This window comes from Heloderma suspectum, chromosome 1 (genome assembly GCF_057233095.1).
Source record: "Heloderma suspectum isolate Gila_16-S chromosome 1, 16-S_ref, whole genome shotgun sequence".
In the NCBI taxonomy this organism is placed as follows: domain Eukaryota; kingdom Metazoa; phylum Chordata; class Lepidosauria; order Squamata; family Helodermatidae; genus Heloderma; species Heloderma suspectum.
The window spans coordinates 186,115,140-186,134,739 of record NC_139458.1 but is presented as its reverse complement, the minus strand read 5'-3'; the positions used below and the strand labels follow the sequence as shown (position 1 = coordinate 186,134,739).

General features: G+C 42.2%; 1 protein-coding gene and 1 long non-coding RNA gene across 2 annotated transcripts in view; one reads left to right on the top strand and one right to left on the bottom strand.

Annotated features, from left to right (window-relative positions):
* The window catches only part of MYO3B (myosin IIIB), a 331,093-nt gene that overhangs the window by 277,139 nt on the left and 34,354 nt on the right, over nt 1-19,600 (bottom strand). The window lies entirely within an intron of this gene.
* Nucleotides 10,992-19,517, top strand: LOC146358504 (uncharacterized). The gene is made up of 3 exons (XR_014787102.1): nt 10,992-11,264; nt 12,455-12,596; nt 16,635-19,517. It is a non-coding gene; the product is annotated as an uncharacterized LOC146358504 (long non-coding RNA).

The window sequence follows — 19,600 nt, the reverse complement described above, 5'->3', positions numbered from 1 at the left end:
TCTCCAGGGATCATGACCTGCTTGAAAACAGATGCTGATTTGCCTCATTGACTTTGCCCAATCCATACAGAAATACTACAGTCCTTTCAAGTAGCGCCACGACACTGGTATCATCAGGGATGTGTGTTGGAGCTTTTGCCAGTGTCAAAACACGGTGGTGACATCTGGAAATACATTCCATGTGTTCCAAGCAAATGTTTTGCCTTTCCCAGCAAAGAACAAGCTCATATCACACCCAGGAGCTGTGAGCCTGTGCCTGACAGGCTCCTGTGCCCAAATGAAAACCTGGGCCAGACACAATGGCATGTCACTCATAGAGCACCATCCCCTGGCTGTTTGGGTGCATGGTTTGGGGGTGGCTCAAAGCTTATTGTGAAGTGCACATCTCCACTGCTGTATTAATTTCTGTGTCCACTGGGTATTATTTGCATGGGGGGGTACCATGCTTGAAAGAGTCTTGCACCCCAACAAAACATAGGGTCAGGTGCAATGTTATGGTATCTTGTAGATGCCACTCTCCTGAAGATTTCAATATAAGATTTGAGGTGGACTAAATTTAATTGTAGGGTGCACACTTACAGTTCCATATTCATTTCTACATAGATCGGGTGCTGTTGGCATGGGGTGCCATGCTTGACAGCATCCTGTCCCGAAACAGTTTTTGGATGCATGGTATGCCAGCTTGCAGAGGACGCTCCCATGGCAGCTTAATGGGGGGCACACACCTGCAGTTCTGTATTCATTTTTTAAATTCATTGGGTATTATTGGCATGGAAGTGCCATGCTTGACAGCGCCTTGTGCCTCAATGAAGCAGATGCAATCCTGTGGCACTGGAAAGAGGCCCCTCTCCCAGAAGTTTGGGTATTTTATTTGGGGTGGCCCAAACCTTAGTTTGGGGTGTATACACATCAGGTCCTCATTCATTTTTTAGTACATTTGGTGTTACTGGCATAGAAGCACTATGCTTGACTATGTCTTGTGCTCAAATGCAGAGTTGAGCTGGACGTGATGCTGTGGCATCTTGTACAGGCTGCTGCTCTGGAGGTTTGGTGGATGACTTGGAGTGTCCCAAACTTTACCCGGGCTGCCAGTTCCTTTTGAATACTTTGGATATTATTGGCACGGGGTGCCATTCGTGACAGTGTCTTGTGCCCCAGCGAAGCATTGGGCCAGATATGTGGCAGTGGTATTGCCTAGAAGCATATGATAGGTATATGGTTTGTGAAGACCCAAGGCGTAGTTCCTTATTCATTTATACATCGTTTAGCTATTATTGGCATGGTGGGAGTGCCCTCGAGAGTGTCTGGTTCCCAAACAAAGCATTGGGCCATAAGTGATGCTGTAGGATCTCATAGAGGTCACTGTACTGGAAGTGTGGGTGACCACACAAAGCACTGTGGGACTCGTGTTCCCCAGGGCCAGTGCTGCCTTAAGAAGGTCATGTCACTTTGCTGTATGGCAAGGCAGACCCTGGTTAAGTTGGATATAAATTGTGATTACACACAAAACCACATACAGTAGGAATGTTTGTCCTGGCTCATAGACTAAAAGATAGAACAACACATTTGTCTGTCTCCTGCCCTCCAGGGGACATTGCTTACTGGGATTCATTGCAAAACATGTTTATCATCATGGGTCAACGTATAACTGTGCCAAGTTTCATACTTTTAACCCAAATTGCACTATTTTAGGCTTAACCGTTCTGCTATATCACTTAATGTTTTGTCCAGTTTGTATTAAAATGTCACAATCAGTGAAGCTTCCAACAACCCTGTTGAGTGGCATATCCTCAGTCTAACAGGTCACACCAATGGTAAATTGTGATTTGCTTCATTTCATCCCATAACTCTAGATTATACACACCCTGAGGGCTCTCTTAGCCTCAGAGATGGAACACACAAGGAAAAGGTATTGATATATATTCACACCAATCTCCTTCCTCTCTTCATTGGCTAGCAGTAAGAAGCACAGGTGTTTTCAATTGCCAGAACTGGTAGATTGTCTGTCATCTTCAGTGTTTCATACAGATATTACAAGCACATCATGTGCCAGGATTTGCCTTAAGCTGTCCCCGAGTGAGACTTGCCAGGTAAAAGAAAAGAAAAATGATCAGCCTATCAAAACTGGAAGTCAAATGTCTTTAAGTCAGATGTTCTTACTTTAAAAAAATATCGACAAGTACAGAATTAGCAGGGAAGATTCCACAACTAGGAATGACATTCAAATTTTTCCCCATTGTTTATATTAAACGGATGTCTCTGAGAATATAGAAATATATTAGATATATTTTAGGTAAGTGGGCAGTTCATGCATGAACGTACTACTGATTTTGCAAATACATATTTAAATGCATTTACATCCAACATGTGTATTTGGTTACATTCATACAATTACAGAACAGATTCATTACAGCCTATTTCTGGTTCTTATTATTCATACTCCCGATTCAGAAAAAAAGGACTTTTGTTTGCTTTTCCCTCTCCTAAAATGAATGGTAATCATTATTTACTGGCTACTTTGTCAATCAGAAGCTTGCATTATTCCTCCTCTTATAACATAGGTGTTTTTTTTTCTTCTCTACCTTTACAGAAGAGTTTTAAAAAATCAGATTAATTTTTTAAAGAAACTTCTATCAAAGCATTTGATAGCCAACTGGAACAAAATCTTTCCAAGAGCAATTGTTAGGAGGGGAAAAGGAGGGGTGGGGAAAGGGGGAGAGAGAGAGAGAGAGAGAGAAATAGAGGACAAGATACCAAACACATTTTAAAAAACAAATGTTTAATCAGGCATTTCTGGCAAGACTCCAGCACTGAGCGGTTTGGCAGGTGCCATACTGATGAGCAACAAACTATTCTGAGAGAAAATTCAGTTGCAAAATTATGCAGAAAACATTATGATTTTCAGGAAGCAGTTTATAAATCACTGCATGAGTTCCTTAAAAAAAGAGGGGGAGGGGGAGGCGGCATCAGTATGATAGCCTAAGGAGATTCTTTTATATAGCAAACTCAGACACTGGAAGTAACACTTATGTTATTAGTCCCTTTTAAACCCATAAGGTATGTATGGATTACCAATACATAAGGTAATGTATTCAGGTTCAGGATATTGCATTAGTATGAAGGTCAAATCATCACCTTTAGACCAGCTTTCCCCACACTGGTGCCCTCCAGATGTTTTGGACAGCTCCCATAATACCTGACCATTGGCCATATTGGCTGGGGCTGATGGGAGTTGTAGTCCAAAACACCTGGACAGTGCCAGGGTGATGAAGGCTGCCAAAACACCTGGAGAGTGCCAGGGTGGTGAAGGCTGCTTTAGACAGTACAGTTAAAAATGTAGGCCGACTGAGGGAGCAATTGTAAAAACACTTACTAAAGAACAAGCCAATTGGGCGCATTGGGACATGCTTCCAAGTATATATGCACAGGATTGTACTGCAAAGACTGCAATCTTTATTGCAATCAAGACTTTATTGAACATAGTGGGGCTTACGTCTCAGTAAACAGGAGTAATATTGCATGGTAAGCAAGTCTTTTTTGAAATGCAATGTGAAAGTGCCTGGTATAGGACTGAAAAAGCTCTCTGCTTGGAAACATCTGGACTGGCTTTGACATTTTCCTTGCAATCTGTGGGCCACTGAATTCAGGAGAATTTGACAGCAGCAAGGTTTCATTCATCTTTTGCAGAACCTAACAAGTCATCCTTTACTTCTGTCATTTTATTTTCAGCTTTCAGTTTTAGTTTCTGGATACCTTTAGATAGAGAGTGGGGAGGGAGACACTCATTTCATCAAAAATACCTCAAGATGCAGTTGAATAAGCCCAGTTTGGCTTTCCAGTCTTCAAGCTTCATAACACATATTTAACCTATTTCATTTTATGGTTTCCCATAAGGCATTCCGCTTTTTCAAGGAGCGAAGAGGCAACTGACATTAAAAGCTGTCTGTGGCAGCAAGGAAATGACATGAATGCTTTCTCACTTATCATCAATCCACATCTTCGTTACAAACATATATGTTGCTCTTTTATCCATTTATGACTATTGATACCCATACAAAATATAGGCATGCCAAACAGTAAGGAAAGACAAATGGGTCAGACTTGTTTCTGTGCCTGACTAAAATACACAGTTGACAGGACCACGTGATTTTGCAGTTAGAATATCAGGATATTGCAATCCTGTCATTCAGTGATACATGAAGCCTCCTTCAAATGTGATGAACTGCCTACAAGGACAGCACTTGCATGGTATGAAATTCCATGAAAGCCATGCATAGAGATCGCCACATATTAGACAACAGATATGAAACATGCTTATGCTAGGAAGACATGACTTGTTGGCAGAATCTCAAAGAAAGAAGCCACATCATAGACTTGTGGCTTCCAATGCACCAGAATGATGCAGGAAGGAGACCCACCACAGTGGTTCCTACACCTCTGAGATCACATCAGAATGAGCCCTAAGATAGTCAAGCCAGCAGATGACCATGAGTGAATTTTTAGCACCTAAAACCAAATGTGTCAATTGGACATTGGGCAGTATCCAACACTGCGCTCATGCTAGCCAGACCCACTGCTAGCACAACAGGAAGCTAGCAGTTGGTGAAGCAACCAGAAACAAGCAGAAATTAGCAGAAATGCTCATTTCTGGAAGAGGGCAGGTCAGTGGAGCTCACAGGAGGGAGCTTTGCTGACCTGTCCCGTTCCAGAAATGACTGTTTCCACTCATTTCCAGGGTTGTTTTAGGAAGTGCTAGCTTCCTCTTGCACTAGAGGTAGGTCGCGCAGGTGCAACAGAACCAGAGAAGGTGCAGCTGCAGTTTGGATACCGCCCTTGATACCAATCACTAAACGTTTCACTTATTTACGTTTCAGGACAGGGGCAGAATGTCCAATGAGCACACACAGTGCAGTCCTTCAAAAATGTATTTTAGCAGTGCTTACACATGCATGTTCATCACTGCAGAATCAAGCGATGTGTTGTCTGTTCAAACAAGCCATCACGGGTCAAATGTCACATATAAAACTGTCATGACACCTCATAGTGCTTTTCAGGGGAGTCAGTTCAAACACTTCAGCTGCCAAGTCATTGTACAGAGTAAGCAAGTGACGGGCCAACCTAGAAAATTGCTGTTTTAGCAGCCTCTTTAACGCTGTGCTTCATGCACACTCCCTCTACCAAAGACACTCTGGAACATTCCAAGCAGAAAGACTGGCTCTGGTTACCTTGGTGATAAAATAAGGCTAAAAATTACACATAATTGTTGCTGATGTCACCACTCTCACATTGTTTCCAAGGCTACAAAGTACCTCAATTAATTGTGATGTTTCATTTCCCTCCTCCGTATGGAAGGCTTTTCCCTTTGCTCGGGTAAATTGTTTAGAAGAGCAGGTAATCTATCTAGGCCTTAGCTAATAAGGCATTCACAGCCTCTCAACCATCTTTGGCAATGATGGGAATTTATAAATTGGAAGTGTGGCTTCCTAAGCTGCACGGAGCAATTTGATTCCCAGCTTACCTCATTCCCTACCAACCACCACCCAAAAAAGAACATCACAGCCCCAAGGATCTATTTTCATAAACAGGTTGGATTTTATGTTTCACAATTCAGCAGGTAAGTTAAGTCATCAACTTAAGGAAGCTTTTTTCACTGACTTGTAAGCAAAATATGAAATGTAAAAAAAGGAGTGTAGAGTAATGGGAAACCCCTCCAAAACTGGGGTGGAGAGCTGTCCTCTGTCCAACACCTCTCTTAAGCATGTACTCGCGTATGGTTATGCACACACACACACATACCTTGGTCATCAATGAGGTGAGATGGGTGGCTACTAAGGAGAGGGCCTTTTCAGTGGTGGCACCTCAGTTGTAGAATGTCATCCTAGAGAGGCTCACCTGGTGCTTTATTGTAATTTGCCTTTGGGGCAAGGGGTCCGCCATGCTCCAACATTGCAGACTTGTAAGAATGCCTTGAAAACATTATTGTATTCTGGCCTTCCCCTAATATGATTGCTTTTGTTGCTGTTTTTATTGCTGGTTTTGTTGTTGGTTTTATTGCTATTTTTTCTGCTGTTTTTATTGTCTTCTTACTGTTTTTATTGTGTTTTTATCATTCTTAATATAACACTGGTTTTATGTGTTTTATTGCTTTACGCCACCTTGGGAGGACTTCTGCCCTGAACGGCGGCCAAGAAATATTTTAAATGAATAAATAAATTTATGGGGCTCAGAAAAGCTTTAGGCTACACTAGCATCTTAACAACAGAAGAGCCCTGCTGGACCAGACCAAGGGTCCATCTAGTCCATCATACTGTTTCCCACAGTGACCAACCAGCTGCCTGTGGGAAACCCACAAGTAGGACATGAATGCAGTAGCCTCCTTGTGCTCAGGTTCCCCACCAACTGGTGTACTGGGGGTAGCATATAACCACTGGTAACTTTATCCTCCACGACTGTGTCTAAGAGTAATGAAATGCCATTGCCACTTTTGACACCAATTCTTTACAATTGAGTCTTAAAAGCAACCATGCCATTGAGTAAGGATGTAAACTAATTACTGCACCACTGTCTTACATCCTCATCTCCATAATCCGTGGACAGCTCTTAGCCCGAAACAGGTTCCTCCTAGACTCCTCACCTAACTCTAATCACTGCATTTGTGGCTAACCCTCAAACCAGATGCAGTGGGTGGTTCCCAGTGGGAAGGCTAATTGCCTTTCATCTTCTGCTGCCAAAAAAGGGCCCCCATGGAGGCCACCTTCTGCCCGCTAGTGGCAAGGTCTGTAAATTTCCCAGGACAGCAAAGGCACTGCTGGGCTAGCTTAAGGCAGCCAACAGTTAGTAGCTGTCCATCCACCACCTCTCAGGATGTTGGATGTGTCCTTCACCACTTGGCTGCACTCATACTGCAAGGGCCTGACCTTGTCAGCATGGAATGTTTCAGTAGAGCAAAACAAAATTGCAGTTACTGTATTGTAGCAGCTTGCACTTATTTATAGAACAGCTTCTGAAAAGTAGTAATTTATGTAGGAGTTGGCTGGCTGAAATAGCACGGGTGTTTATAATACAGGACACAGGCTACGTATGGATTCACAGAACAATACCAGCTGCTCCTGTTTGAAAGTGTAAACAGTGTGAATCCATAATGGCCAGTCTACATATTGCACTTCTTCTCCATCAATATTTTTTTCTGCATAGGCATCATTGCACTTATTTTGACTGTCTCTTCTTAAATTCTTTAGGAAACAGAACTCACAACAAAAGGCCAAGATGGCCTTTACCCTGTCTATTTAAGGAAAGTCCCATTTGCAAAGCGAAAAAAGATGCTTTTACCATACTTCTTTTAAAGTGTCTTTTAATCTCTTTTTAACTTCAAACAATTCAATAAAATAAATAGTTGCTAAAAATGTTTTCTAAAGCATATAAGATAAATGTATTTTGCCTCTGTAGGGGGGAAAACAAAATTCAAAAAAGGGTTTATTTTAGACAACTTGCAGCAGTATTACCATGAATATATAAAACTACCATTGGTCTGTCAACCAACTATGATCTACTCCAACCTGAAGCATCTCTCCATCTTTCCTTCCTAACCCTACTATGCAAGATCCTTCAACAAGGACCTCTTGTATGGGTTTCATTGCTTGAGTTTCCAGCAGAAGACCATGTGGCTTTCTGTTTTCATTTGTGCCTGCAGTGAAAGTGGTGGAGAAAAGGATACCAATACAGAAAGCTAGGGATCACTATGCCAGATCAGAACCCTTCAGATCAGAATCTTTCTTCAACCATATGGTACATATTCAAGATCAGCTGCAAGTTACATTCTGCAGTACTTACAACGAGGATGAGAAAGGGATGATAAAGCAACTGGAAATATGGAAATGGGGAGGGGGAAGGTAGTTATTCCACATTAATTGAGTACCAGGATATATGTGATGCACATCCCAGATCCCATTGTTTAGCATGGACCACCACAGAACAAGCCCACTCCCTTCATTTTAATCAATCAAGTTAGAAGAGCTTATCTCTCCCTATTCCATTCAGACCATGACTTTACGTATTCTCAAATGATGACCCAGCACTCATTGCACCAGGCATGCTGCTGTAGCAGGCGACAAGGAGAGAAAGAGGCCTGCCTACCTGCCTGCCTGCCTTCCTTCCTTCCACTGTTGCCAGGGCAGCAATGAAGATAAGTGAGGTGATGGGACGGGAGGGAGGTGGGTGTGTGGGTTGATGGGAGGGAGCGTGGGCTGATGCGAGGGATCAGCATTACAGAGAAGGACTGGGCCTTGCCCTGCTCCCAATGACATCATTGGGGGTGCAACAGGGTCCAAAATGGCCTCGGGATAAAGTGAGCTATTTCTGAGTTCAGGGAAATAGATTGGGTTTTTCTAAGATCAATGCTGATTCTGACTCATGTAGTTCTCCCAGTCACTCAGCTACACAAACAGAGCATACGTGTAAGTAAAGAGGCATTCTTTCCTTCCAGGATTAGGATGGGCCGGCTGAGGATGATAGGAATTGTAGATAACACATCTGGAAGATGCCTAGTTAGGAAAGGCTAATCTAAGTTCTATTTCAAGTAGCTTCATCTGCCCAACTGATATACTTGGACACAGATATATTTTTATATCACAGGCAAGATGCAGGAGCAAGCCTTCACACTCTCCAGATCCAAATACATTTCTTTCACTCAACTTTGGAGTGCACTGCACAATAGGACCACCGTTCTTGCTGTGGGGCTTGAACTCAGTACCCTGCAGATCAGGCACTGATCCCTCCTTCTCCATGTCACCAGGCTTGCTTCTCCGAGGAGGGGATGGCAGACAGTTGAAGACAAGATACAAACGTCACATACCAGAATCTTCGTGAAGATGGGAATCAGGCAATCCCAGAGAACAAATCATAGGTCTACTGCACTCTCGCTTTCTCCACATGGAGCTTTTATCCTGTGATTGAGATTGCTCCTTCATGGAAGTTTGTGGGCTCTTTACATGATGCCCGGTCCCTCCAGGTCATCTCCTGCACTAAATGCCCTTTGTTCTGTTTTTAAATAGATTGCAGATAATGAGTTATCAAATTACCCCATTGTGTTCATCTTCAGTTTCCTCTGTAAGAAGAGGAAAAGCAGCAAGAAGAGGAGCGAGATCAATGAAAGATAATGGAAGACTCAGATACGGAGAGAAGGAGGGGGGAAAGGAAGCGCATGTAAAGGGAGTCAGTGGTGATCCTGCATTTAAAACGGAAGCAGAAAGCCCTGTTTTAAATGCAGGATTTTAGGCTGGTGTAGATGGCCCCAGTCTAGGCAATTCGTTGGGGAGAGAAGCCAGTGGGCCACCCAATGCACTTAAAGCTTATTTAGCGGCCAGCTGGAAAGGCAGACAATGTTCTGACCTCTGCAGCACAAAGAGGAGCCTGCCAATGTTCTTCATTCTATTTGTTCATGCCCTGATTCAATTTCATTTGGTCTCTGTTCAAAGTTAGTCTGAGACCAAGAATGCCTGTTGTGTTGAGCCCATACATAACAGCCAGCGCACAATAGCTTTAATTGTATGCATCAGAAAGAGGCATGGAGGCGGATGTCCAAAACTGATCATGAAAAGGAAGCATCGTCTTATGCTAAGATTTTATTTTTCAATGAACACACACATTCTGTTCCATTAAAATAGATTTTGGGGCCTAGCTCATAAATCTCCCAAATAGGGACCTCCAGTGCCTACAGATAAAAAGATAAATCATACTGAGAAGACACTGAACCATGAAATGATTCTGTTAACATGTCATCTGTCTAGAATATATTTTCAAATCTTCAACAGAGGGGTCTAAATTATGAAAGGAAGGTGGTCAGGTCTAGCAAAGTTGGTAATTTGGGATGTGGTATTTTTAACCTCGGGGCCGCGGTGGCTTAGCGGTTAAGACGTTGAACTGCAGACTGGAAGGTCGGCAGGTCAGCAGTTTGAGACCCGAGTGGTGCGTGTCGGAGTGAGCTCCCGTCTTCAGTCCCAGCTTCTGCCAACCTAGCAGTTCGAAAGCAAGAAATTGCAAGTAGATAAATAGGTACCGCCTCAGCGGGAAAGGTAACAGCGTTCCGTGCACCTGGGTGTTCAGTCATGCCGGCCACATGACCACGGAAGCGTCTTCGGACAGCGCTGGCTCTTCGGCTTAGAAACGGGGATGAGCACCGCACCCTAGAGTCGGACACGACTGGTTGGGGACACCTTTTACCTTTTACCTATTTTTAACCTCAGCCATCTGTATGTATATGCTTGGGACACAGAAACATTAACCAAAAGATTATCCAGTGCTGACTTGTCATTAGAGCTAACTGTTTTAAAAGTGAAATAGGGTTCATAAATTCTTCAATGTTCATCTTGTGAAAAGGATTACATCATGAAAATAAATAATATTTTCAGTTTTATACTTATGAATGCTTTAGGGAAATGGTTAATGGCAGAGATTTAAAAAAAATAACAATGATAATAATGCTGCAAGGAAGAACTAAGTGTCTCTACTGCAGATAAAGAATTGTTGAGTGTAAATAAAAATACAAAGCAACTTGATCATTGCCAAGCTTTAGAGGCAAACCTTAAGAGCTGTGCCTTAGATTTGGTGCCTTTGCCATTTTTGATCGATTAGCTCTTCAGATGTTTTTAATTACAACTCCCTTCATCTCCAGCCAGCACAGCCAGTGGTCAGGGATGATGGGAGTTATAGTCCAAAACATATGGAGGGCACCAGCTTGGTGGAGGCTGTTCTAAGGACTGTCACGGGAAATTGCAACACTTCAGTTATCCCAGTTTAAGGGAAACATCAAATCCCGCCCCCAGTGTGTACATACACGCCCGCACACATACAAGAGAGAGAGAAAGCATTGTACATGTGTAAGGGTGCAATCCTATGCATGTTTAGACAGAGAAAAGGCCTACAACTCCCAGCATGGCTGGCTGGGGCATGCTGGGAGTTGTAGGCCTTTTCTCTGTCTAAACATGCATAGGACTGTGCCATAAGTGAACTAAAGTTGGAAGAGGGGGGTATGCTTCGTATAAGGGGGAAGGACTTATAAGTCTTATATGGCTATGAGAAGAACATTTGAGCCTGAGGGGGCCAGGGGGCCTCTTTTACAGAGGACAGTTCTCTGTCTGAAGGGGTGCCAGAGGCCTATTCAACAACATCCTCTGCTCAAAGGGCTGTCCTGCCCATCCACAGTTAGCACCTGAACAGCAGACTAAGCAAGGCACACAGGTCACCTGGTCACAGTCTTCCGCACTATGGTGAGATGTGCTGTATTTCTATTTCACTTATAATTATTTCTAAATGTGCATATGTAAATGTTACGCAAATTGGTGCCCTCTTTTGTGGTGATGCTTTTCTTTTCTTTCTTTTCTTTTGGCAATTCATATGTGGCCACCCAAGCTTTATTATTTATTGGAGGCGAGCCATAATGAGCAAGCAAAATTCATATTTCCAAGCCTCGCCATGGTGCATCACTAGCATATCTGTAAAGAAAGCAAAAATTTCAAAGACACCCAGTGCTCTCTCCTATCTGATGGAAAGTAGGCCCAGGAGTATTCACCCAGAACTTCCTGAACTCAGGGAAGTGGGAAGCCCATGCACACATTCTTTTTCATAGCATTACCTATTTGCAAAGCTTCTCTTTAGACCCAAAGGTGATAGAAGATCAAACAGTCAGGTGGGTAATAAAAGAGGATAAAAGATGGACCCCATATGAGAAGAACATGTCTATAGCAAACGGGATAACAAACACCCCACATTGATTTCCTTGTTTTCTGCCTTTGGGATTCTTTTTTTTTTTTTAAACCCTTCACCTCTTCCTAAAAGCATGTTAATCTTGTAAAATACGATACTTATTTATTTAAAATATTTATAGGCCGCCTCAAGCTGATGCCTTTGGAACTCTTTTCCTCTAAAATGAAAAACATTTAAAAAAGCACATGTCTTCCCCAAAGCCTGTTAATATAAAAATATGGTATTCTTCTTTGGCTGGGAAGTAATTGTTTAATATAAGCCTTCTCCAATGTGGTGTCCTCCAGATGTTTTGAGCTACAAGTCCCATTGCGCCTGGCTGGAGCTGCTGGGAGTTGTAGTCCAAAACATCTCAAGGGCACCATGTTGGGGAAGGCTGGTTTATACGGATGAGTTAGAGAGCACTACTGTTGCCTTCCGTGTGTGTGCGCGCGCGCGCAAGCACTCCCATAAGCACACACACATACAAATGTAGGTTGTGTTGAATATTTTGCATTCTGTATGAAAATGGGCAAAGTACCAGTTTGAATGGGATGGGCAGATTAGCTGTTCCAAATTAATTGACTGATTAATATGGTGTACAAGGAGTGGGCTTGTTCTATGGTAATGCATGCTAGATAGTAGGATCTGGGCTGTGCATCACATCTACAGGAACATCATTGTTCTTCAGTCCTTTTCACTCATTCTCCCCCAGCAGACTGAACACTAGGATGGCTAGGGGTCATCTTTCAGAAGAAGTCCTCTATTTGAAGGACTGTTGCCCAACAACAGTGAACACCTGGACAGTAGGCTGAACAAGCAGGCACACAGGTCACCTGGTCACAGTCTTCCACACTATGGTAAGATCTATTGTATTTCTATTGAACTTATAATAATTATGTCTACATTTGCATCTATACTTTTAAATTAGCATACGCAAATATTATGCAAATCACTGCCCTCTTTTGCCCTCTTTTTTGGTGATGCATTTCCACATTTTTGGTGATTCATAAGTGGCCACCCTACTGAACACATGAAGTGGGGGCCAGACATACCTCCTGATCCTGCCTCTGACCTCCACGTATTCAGTAAAGTGTGGAAGAAGCTCTACAGTGTAGCATATACACACATATCCAAGTTATGATTATGCAGGGCTCTTCTTGGTCATGTGAAGGAGCCTATGCACACACAACTGTACTACTGAACTCATGGGGATTGGGGAGCGGGGCCAGCAGGTGCAGTCCCACTCCCACTCTGCATGTTTAGTATACATATTGCTGGAGGCACACGCAAGTGTAAAGGGCTTCTATTATTTATTTAAAATCTTTTATATCTCACTCTTCCTCCCCAAGGAGATGACAGCAGTGAACACTAAAAGCAGTACAGCTATATAAACAAGCAATAGCAATTAATCTGAAAAACAATTTCCGCCCAGTTCCACACTTCCAATTGCTCCATCATCCCTGTCTCACTTTTAACCTCCCTATTGTGAGTCCTACAAGGTTAACTAACTGGCATTATTTGGTCTTGAGTATGCACCCTGGAGGATAAGAGGCATTCCAATCTGAAGTAGTGATAGAGTATAGAGCTTTTCTACATGAGGCTGCTGGTCGCTGTATCTACTTCTTGTTTCATCACAGAATTGAGACGCAAGCTCTACACAAAGAGCTTTTCCTTTCCTGATTTTCTGCTACATTACCTCTAGGTAGCAGCGTGCTAAAGTGGAATAGTGCAAATACACAAGAGGAAATCGCATTGTCTTTCACCAGCAAAAATAATACCCCATTTTCCTGGCTCTAAAAAAACAGGAAAATGCTATTAAAAAACAGAAGCAAAACTGGAGAATCACAATGTCATCTAAAGAACCCATAAACAACTGTAAGTAAGGAATCACAAGTGCACAATAAATGTCTCGTGTGGAAGGGCATAGAAACTGAAGGCAGTAGAGTACAAGGCTGTGATTTTGTATCTGTGGTAAACAGTGTAAAGCCGAGGGTCATACTCAAGATCCCCTATCCTGGATCAATTACTTCTAAACACATTTTCATTGCTCTTGTGTACACTGAAGACAGTGGTTAAAGAGTTTTAAAAGGATGGATCTTTAGTATGTGACATTTCAGTTTGATCACCTGGAATATAATCTATTTTTAAACCTGAGCATGGAATGATCTGCATCTTTCCTGCACTCCTACATCCAAATAACAGCCAAGAAAAATATCTGTGTGAAATCATGTAAGATGCTTTCTAAATTTATAAAACAGTAAACATTCTGTATTGTAAAACCACTTGTAGTTCAATGTAAACTATAGTAATAAGGGATTTTTCCACTGAGTACATTGTTATTTTATTATTTAAGTTTGCTGGAAATTTCTCCCTTTAGTTTGTAATAATAATATAACTATGATTTTTCATGAGGTCAATTTTTGTAGGAGCAGTAAGATGTGCAATCTTCTGTTACACAGAATTCTTAATTAGAATCAGTGTTGTGGCATGAAGAATTCTGTGTAGCACAAAAGTATTCATAGTACCATGGCCACTAATGTTGATCAAATGGCTGAATTCAGACGTTGTGAGAAACCATGATTTATCATGACGGGAATGAGCCTGTGTGAGCCTCAGGCTCTTGCACTACTCCCTCCCCTCTCCTCCTCCAGAGTGGCCATGAGGAGGAGTTGGGAAACTTTAACTTCCATTCTTGATTAATCTCAGTTTGTTGTTTCATCTGAACCCAACAAACTGTGGTTAATCTTAACCATGGTTTCCTTGAAACAAGCCAACTTCAAACTATGAGTTATGAAGCAGTCTTGTTTCAAGAAATTGTAATTAAGATTAACCACAGTTTAGGGTTCAACTGATACGCAAAGCTGCAGTTAGTGAAAAACCAGAAGCAAAAGCTTCTAATCTCCTCCTTGTGGCTGTGCCATAGGAGGGGGAGGAAGGGTTGAGTGAGTGAGTGAGTGAGTGAGTGAATCTGAGGCTCATACAGGCTCATTCCTGTCATGATAAACCAATAGTTTATCCTGATGTCCGAATGCAGTCATGGATATTGATCTTTCATCTTCTCTTCATTACCAACAATCCTTTAAGACTAAGAATCGTGGTGCACTGGAATATGAGCAGATCTGGAATATGAGGTATAGTCTGACATATGCTATGGAGCTGAGATCACTTAGGTGGAATAGTTATCCCAAAACACTATTTTACCTACCATGTCAAACTCTGGGATCCACCTATTCACCTACTATGGATTTGTCAAAAACAAGTCCTGCCAGACAAATCTGATCTCATTTTTTGACCAAGTAACCTCCCTTGTAGACCGTGCGAATGCTGTAGACATCATATACTTCGACTTCAGCAAAGCTTTCAACAAAGTGCCCCCTGATATCCTGATCAGCAAACTAGTTCAAAGTGGGCTAGATGAAACAATATCCAGTGGATCCACAGTTGGCTACAGAATCGCACTCAAAGAGTGCTTATCAATGGGACCTTCTCAAACTGGGGAGAGATAACGAGTGGGGTACCGCAGGGCCCAGTGCTCTTCAACATTTGTATTAATGACTTGGAGGAGGAGGTGCAGGGAATGCTGATCAGATTTGCGGATGACACAAAATTGGGCGGGATAGCTAATACTTTGGAAGACAGAAACAAAATTCAAAGTGATCTGGATAGACTGGAGCGCTGGGCAGAAAACAACAGAATGACATTTAACAGGGATAACTGCCAAGTTCTGCACCTAGGAAAAAGAAACCAAATGCACAGTTACAAGATGGGGGATACGTGGCTCAACAACACTACAAACGAGAAGGATCTTGGAATTGTTGTCGATCACAAGCTGAATATGAGCCAACAATGTGATATGGCTGCAAAAAAGGCAAATTATATTTTGGGCTGCATTCATAGAAGCATAGCTTCCAAATCCCGGGAAGTACTAGTAGTTTCCCTCTACTCAGCACTGGTTAGGCCTCATCTGGAGTACTGTGTCCAGTTCTGGGCACCACACTTTAAGAAGGATGCAGACAAACTGGAGAGGGTTCAGAGGAGGGCAACAAAGATGATCAGGGGACTGGAAACAAAGCCCTATGAAGAGAGACTGAAAGAACTGGGCATGTTTAGCCTTGAGAAGAGAAGACTGAGGGGAGATATGATAGCGCCCTTCAAGTACTTGAAAGGTTGTCACAGAGAGGAAGGCCAGGATCTCTTCTCGATCATCCCAGAGTGCAGGACACAGAATAATGGGCTCAAGTTACAGGAAGCCAGATTCTGGCTGAACATCAGGAAAAACTTCCTGACTGTTAGAGCAATACAACAATGGAACCAATGACCTAGGGAGGTGGTGGGCTTTCCCACACTGGAGGCCTTCAAGACGAGGCTGGACAGCCATCTGTCAGGGATGCTCTGACTTGGATTTCTGCATTGAGCAGGGGGTTGGACTCGATGGCCTTGTAGGCCCCTTCCAACCCTACTATTCTATGATTCTATTATACCCTTGGGCTATACTTCATTCCATCTGCATTTCACGCACAGGCCTGTCCTTATTTTCACCTGGAAAGTGCACACACACTAGAAACAGTTAGAAGTGCAAAAATATAAATCAGCTATAGCTCCTATCACAGGGCAATAGGGATGAAATAATTTCAGGTTACTGAAAACAAGGACATCATATCCCATGACTTGTGAGTGGCATTTACAACCCTTCAATTAGGAGGCAGATCAGTCCAGTCAGCTAAAATGGCTGTGCAGAATTAATGAAGTCAAAATAATAGGAAAAGAGAACGCTTTGCAAAAATGAGTCAAGTACAGCAAATCAATACTTCATAACACTGCCTGTCTTGTTTCTGAACTCAACTGCCTTCTTCTATTTTCAGATAAAATGCTGCTCTACTCTGTTCTGGTTACAGGGAGCACGTGACTACCTGACAGACTGCCTTCTCCCATATGGGTCAGCCCAGTTCCTAAGATCTTCGGGAAAGTCCCTTCTTTCAAGACTACTGCCTCCAAAGGTGCGTTTAATTGTGATACAAAAGAGGGCCTTCTCAGTAGCCACTCCCTGGCTGTGGAACTCCCTGCCAAGAGAAGCTAGGATTGCTCCCTTTTTGCTGTCCTTCTGCCAGCATGCAAATTCAAGCAGGCTTTTGATGTAAGCAGGTCTGTTGGGTTGGATGCTGTTTTTACTCTGCTGTTGTTGTGCTTTTAATTATGTTTTAATGCATTTATTTTATTATTGTTGTAATCAAGTTGTATTTGTGATTGTAAGCTACCTTGAATCCTATTTTTCTTAGCAGAAAGGCTGGGTACAAATCAAATCAAATCAAATAAATATTCTGTGTTACTACAATTAATGCAGAATGTTCCACTGTGAAGCTCCCAGAGGAACTTCCCCACTCCCCATGCAAACTGGAAATTGCAAAGCGGGTAAGGGTTCAAAGCCTCCCATTCCCCACACCAGGGTCTGGATTGGGTCCTTGCCCTGGCAATTTGTGGAACTAAAATCCTGAAGCATAAGCCCTGCGATTACTATCATTGCAGTTGGCCCATAGATAGTTAGAGAAAAACATTCTCATTTTTTCCTTCTTCCCTGATATATTGGTAAGCAACTGGCTGCAAAAGGAGAATGCATTTCTGCTCAACATTCATTTTCTGTTTTACTTAGAAGCCAGAGACATATATAAGCTGTTATAGCGGTGGATAAAAAGAAGGCATCTGGAGGTTGCTAGGCAACTGCCAATACATTCACCTACAGTTTCCTAATGGTCCAACAGCAGTAGAAGAATGCACTGTTGTTCTTTTCTTATCGCCCTATCCATTGCCTGCCCGTCCTACAGAACTGGCCTGGGCCTGCAGTGAAGAGATTGGGGGCCTCTGCCTAGAAGTGGAAGGCAAGCAGTTTTTTCAAGGCAGAGTCATCTGGACATTGTAAGGCATCTGGCCCCTAGAAACGCCAACCTTGCAGCCAGTGACATTGTAAAACCTTGGAAAATTAATGTTTGTATTTCAGGGTTGTTTCATTCTGGCCATAAGTTCCTGCAAAGAACAATATGGAAATGCAATTCTTTGGCATATAATGCACTGCCAACAAAATACTGAAGCCATGTCCTGGGGTTATCACATCTTTTTGAATGAAAAATAACACTTTAGGTGCTCTTTGCCGTTCTTGATGAGCACCACCCTAATAAGATCAAATCCTTTTTACCCCTAGGACTAAACTACACTTCTTGTTATATGTGTTGCATGTAGGTGATCCTAACATTTTTATTTACTCTAGTGCAAGTGTGGGGGTGCCAATCCAGACAGGGACTGCCACATGCGGCGGGGCGGTGGGGAGTAATCCTTCTCACCCAGCTGCTTTTTTTCTTTAAATATGTCCACCCCCAACCCCAAAATGCAGGGGCCAAAGAAATAAGGAGTCAATCAACAGCAATGGAGAAGGTTTTCTTCTCTTTAGCTCATGCGCACGTGTGTGTGTGTGTGGGGGGGGAATTTGAAGGAAAAATGTGGCTCCCATGCTCAGTGGTCGCAGTCTGGATTGGGGACCCACACACTTTCACTAAAGTAAATAAGACCATAAGAATCAGCTACACACTATGCATTTAACATAGTGTGTAGTTTAGCCCTCAGCTAGTGCTGAAGTTCAAAAGAGACAAAACTTCAATGGAAAATAAAAGTCAGACTATTAAGGAGTTTACTTACTAAATTCACTGTTTTGTCCCATATAAACAGACACCCCACAAGATAGTATTTTGTCGTACAGACTTATACCAGTTTGTGGGAAGAAAGAGATAAATCATAGATTGAAAGGCAAACATCCACATATCCTATTGCATATATCTTCCTATCACCTGCTGATATTTTATAGTACTCCATCATGGCTGTCATTCTTTAAAGCTGTTTACAGCCTCTCTCTTTGATCAAATTTATGGATATTAGTTTAGAAATGGGAAGCCTCCCTTGCTGCTTTAATTGCTACAGCCTGTATAACACATGTGCAAAGAGCAAAAAATAAAGAAGAACTGCTGCTTAAGTTTGAATAATTTTTGGAAGAGGGATGGCAGTTCACGTCTGGGTCGTGTAAAAGAGATAATACAATGCAGAATGTTGGAGAGCCTCATCTGCATATAAATAGACCTAATCAGAAATGCAAATAGCAATCAGGGGAAATTGTAAAAAGCCCCATGATAATTGCACAATTGTACAGATAACAAAAGGTCAAATATTTCCATTGTCTAACCTTTTAAATTGCTAATAGCCAGTGGCTATCCTTGCCTTTGCAAAATGGAATATGTAAGAAGCAGGCATATACCAACTGGCAAGAAATCTAGGGCAAATGTTTGAGAGATGTGGTCGTTCTGCTTTTGTTAGAGCTGTCCCATCAGTAATTCATATTTCACAGCGGTCTACCATTGGCTCCTTCAGCCAGGAGAAAACAACACAACTACCAAGCAAACCTTAGGTGTGAAATCAAATGCTCATTTCTAGTCAGGCATGGCAGAAAAGAATATCATATTTTCTATGTGTAAATAAGCAGCTAATGAGGGATGCCACTGTTTTGATACACTTAACGGTTTCAAAAGTGTATTTGCTGCAGAACTATTCAAATCTTTTCCTCCATGGAAATACGTATTTCAAAAATGCATGTGTGTGTGTGTGTGTGTGTGAGAGAGAGAGAGAGACAGAGACAGAGAGACAGAGATGATAGTCTGGTTTCCCAACAAATAAAAGTCTATCTATAAATTCCATATAGTCAAACCTTAAGAAAATAAATGTTAAAATTCTGAACACTCTTATTCTAGTAGAACTCACTATTTATGTGTAAATCAGGGCCAACAAAAATCTTCTTAACAGTAGCATTTTTTTTGCACATATTTCC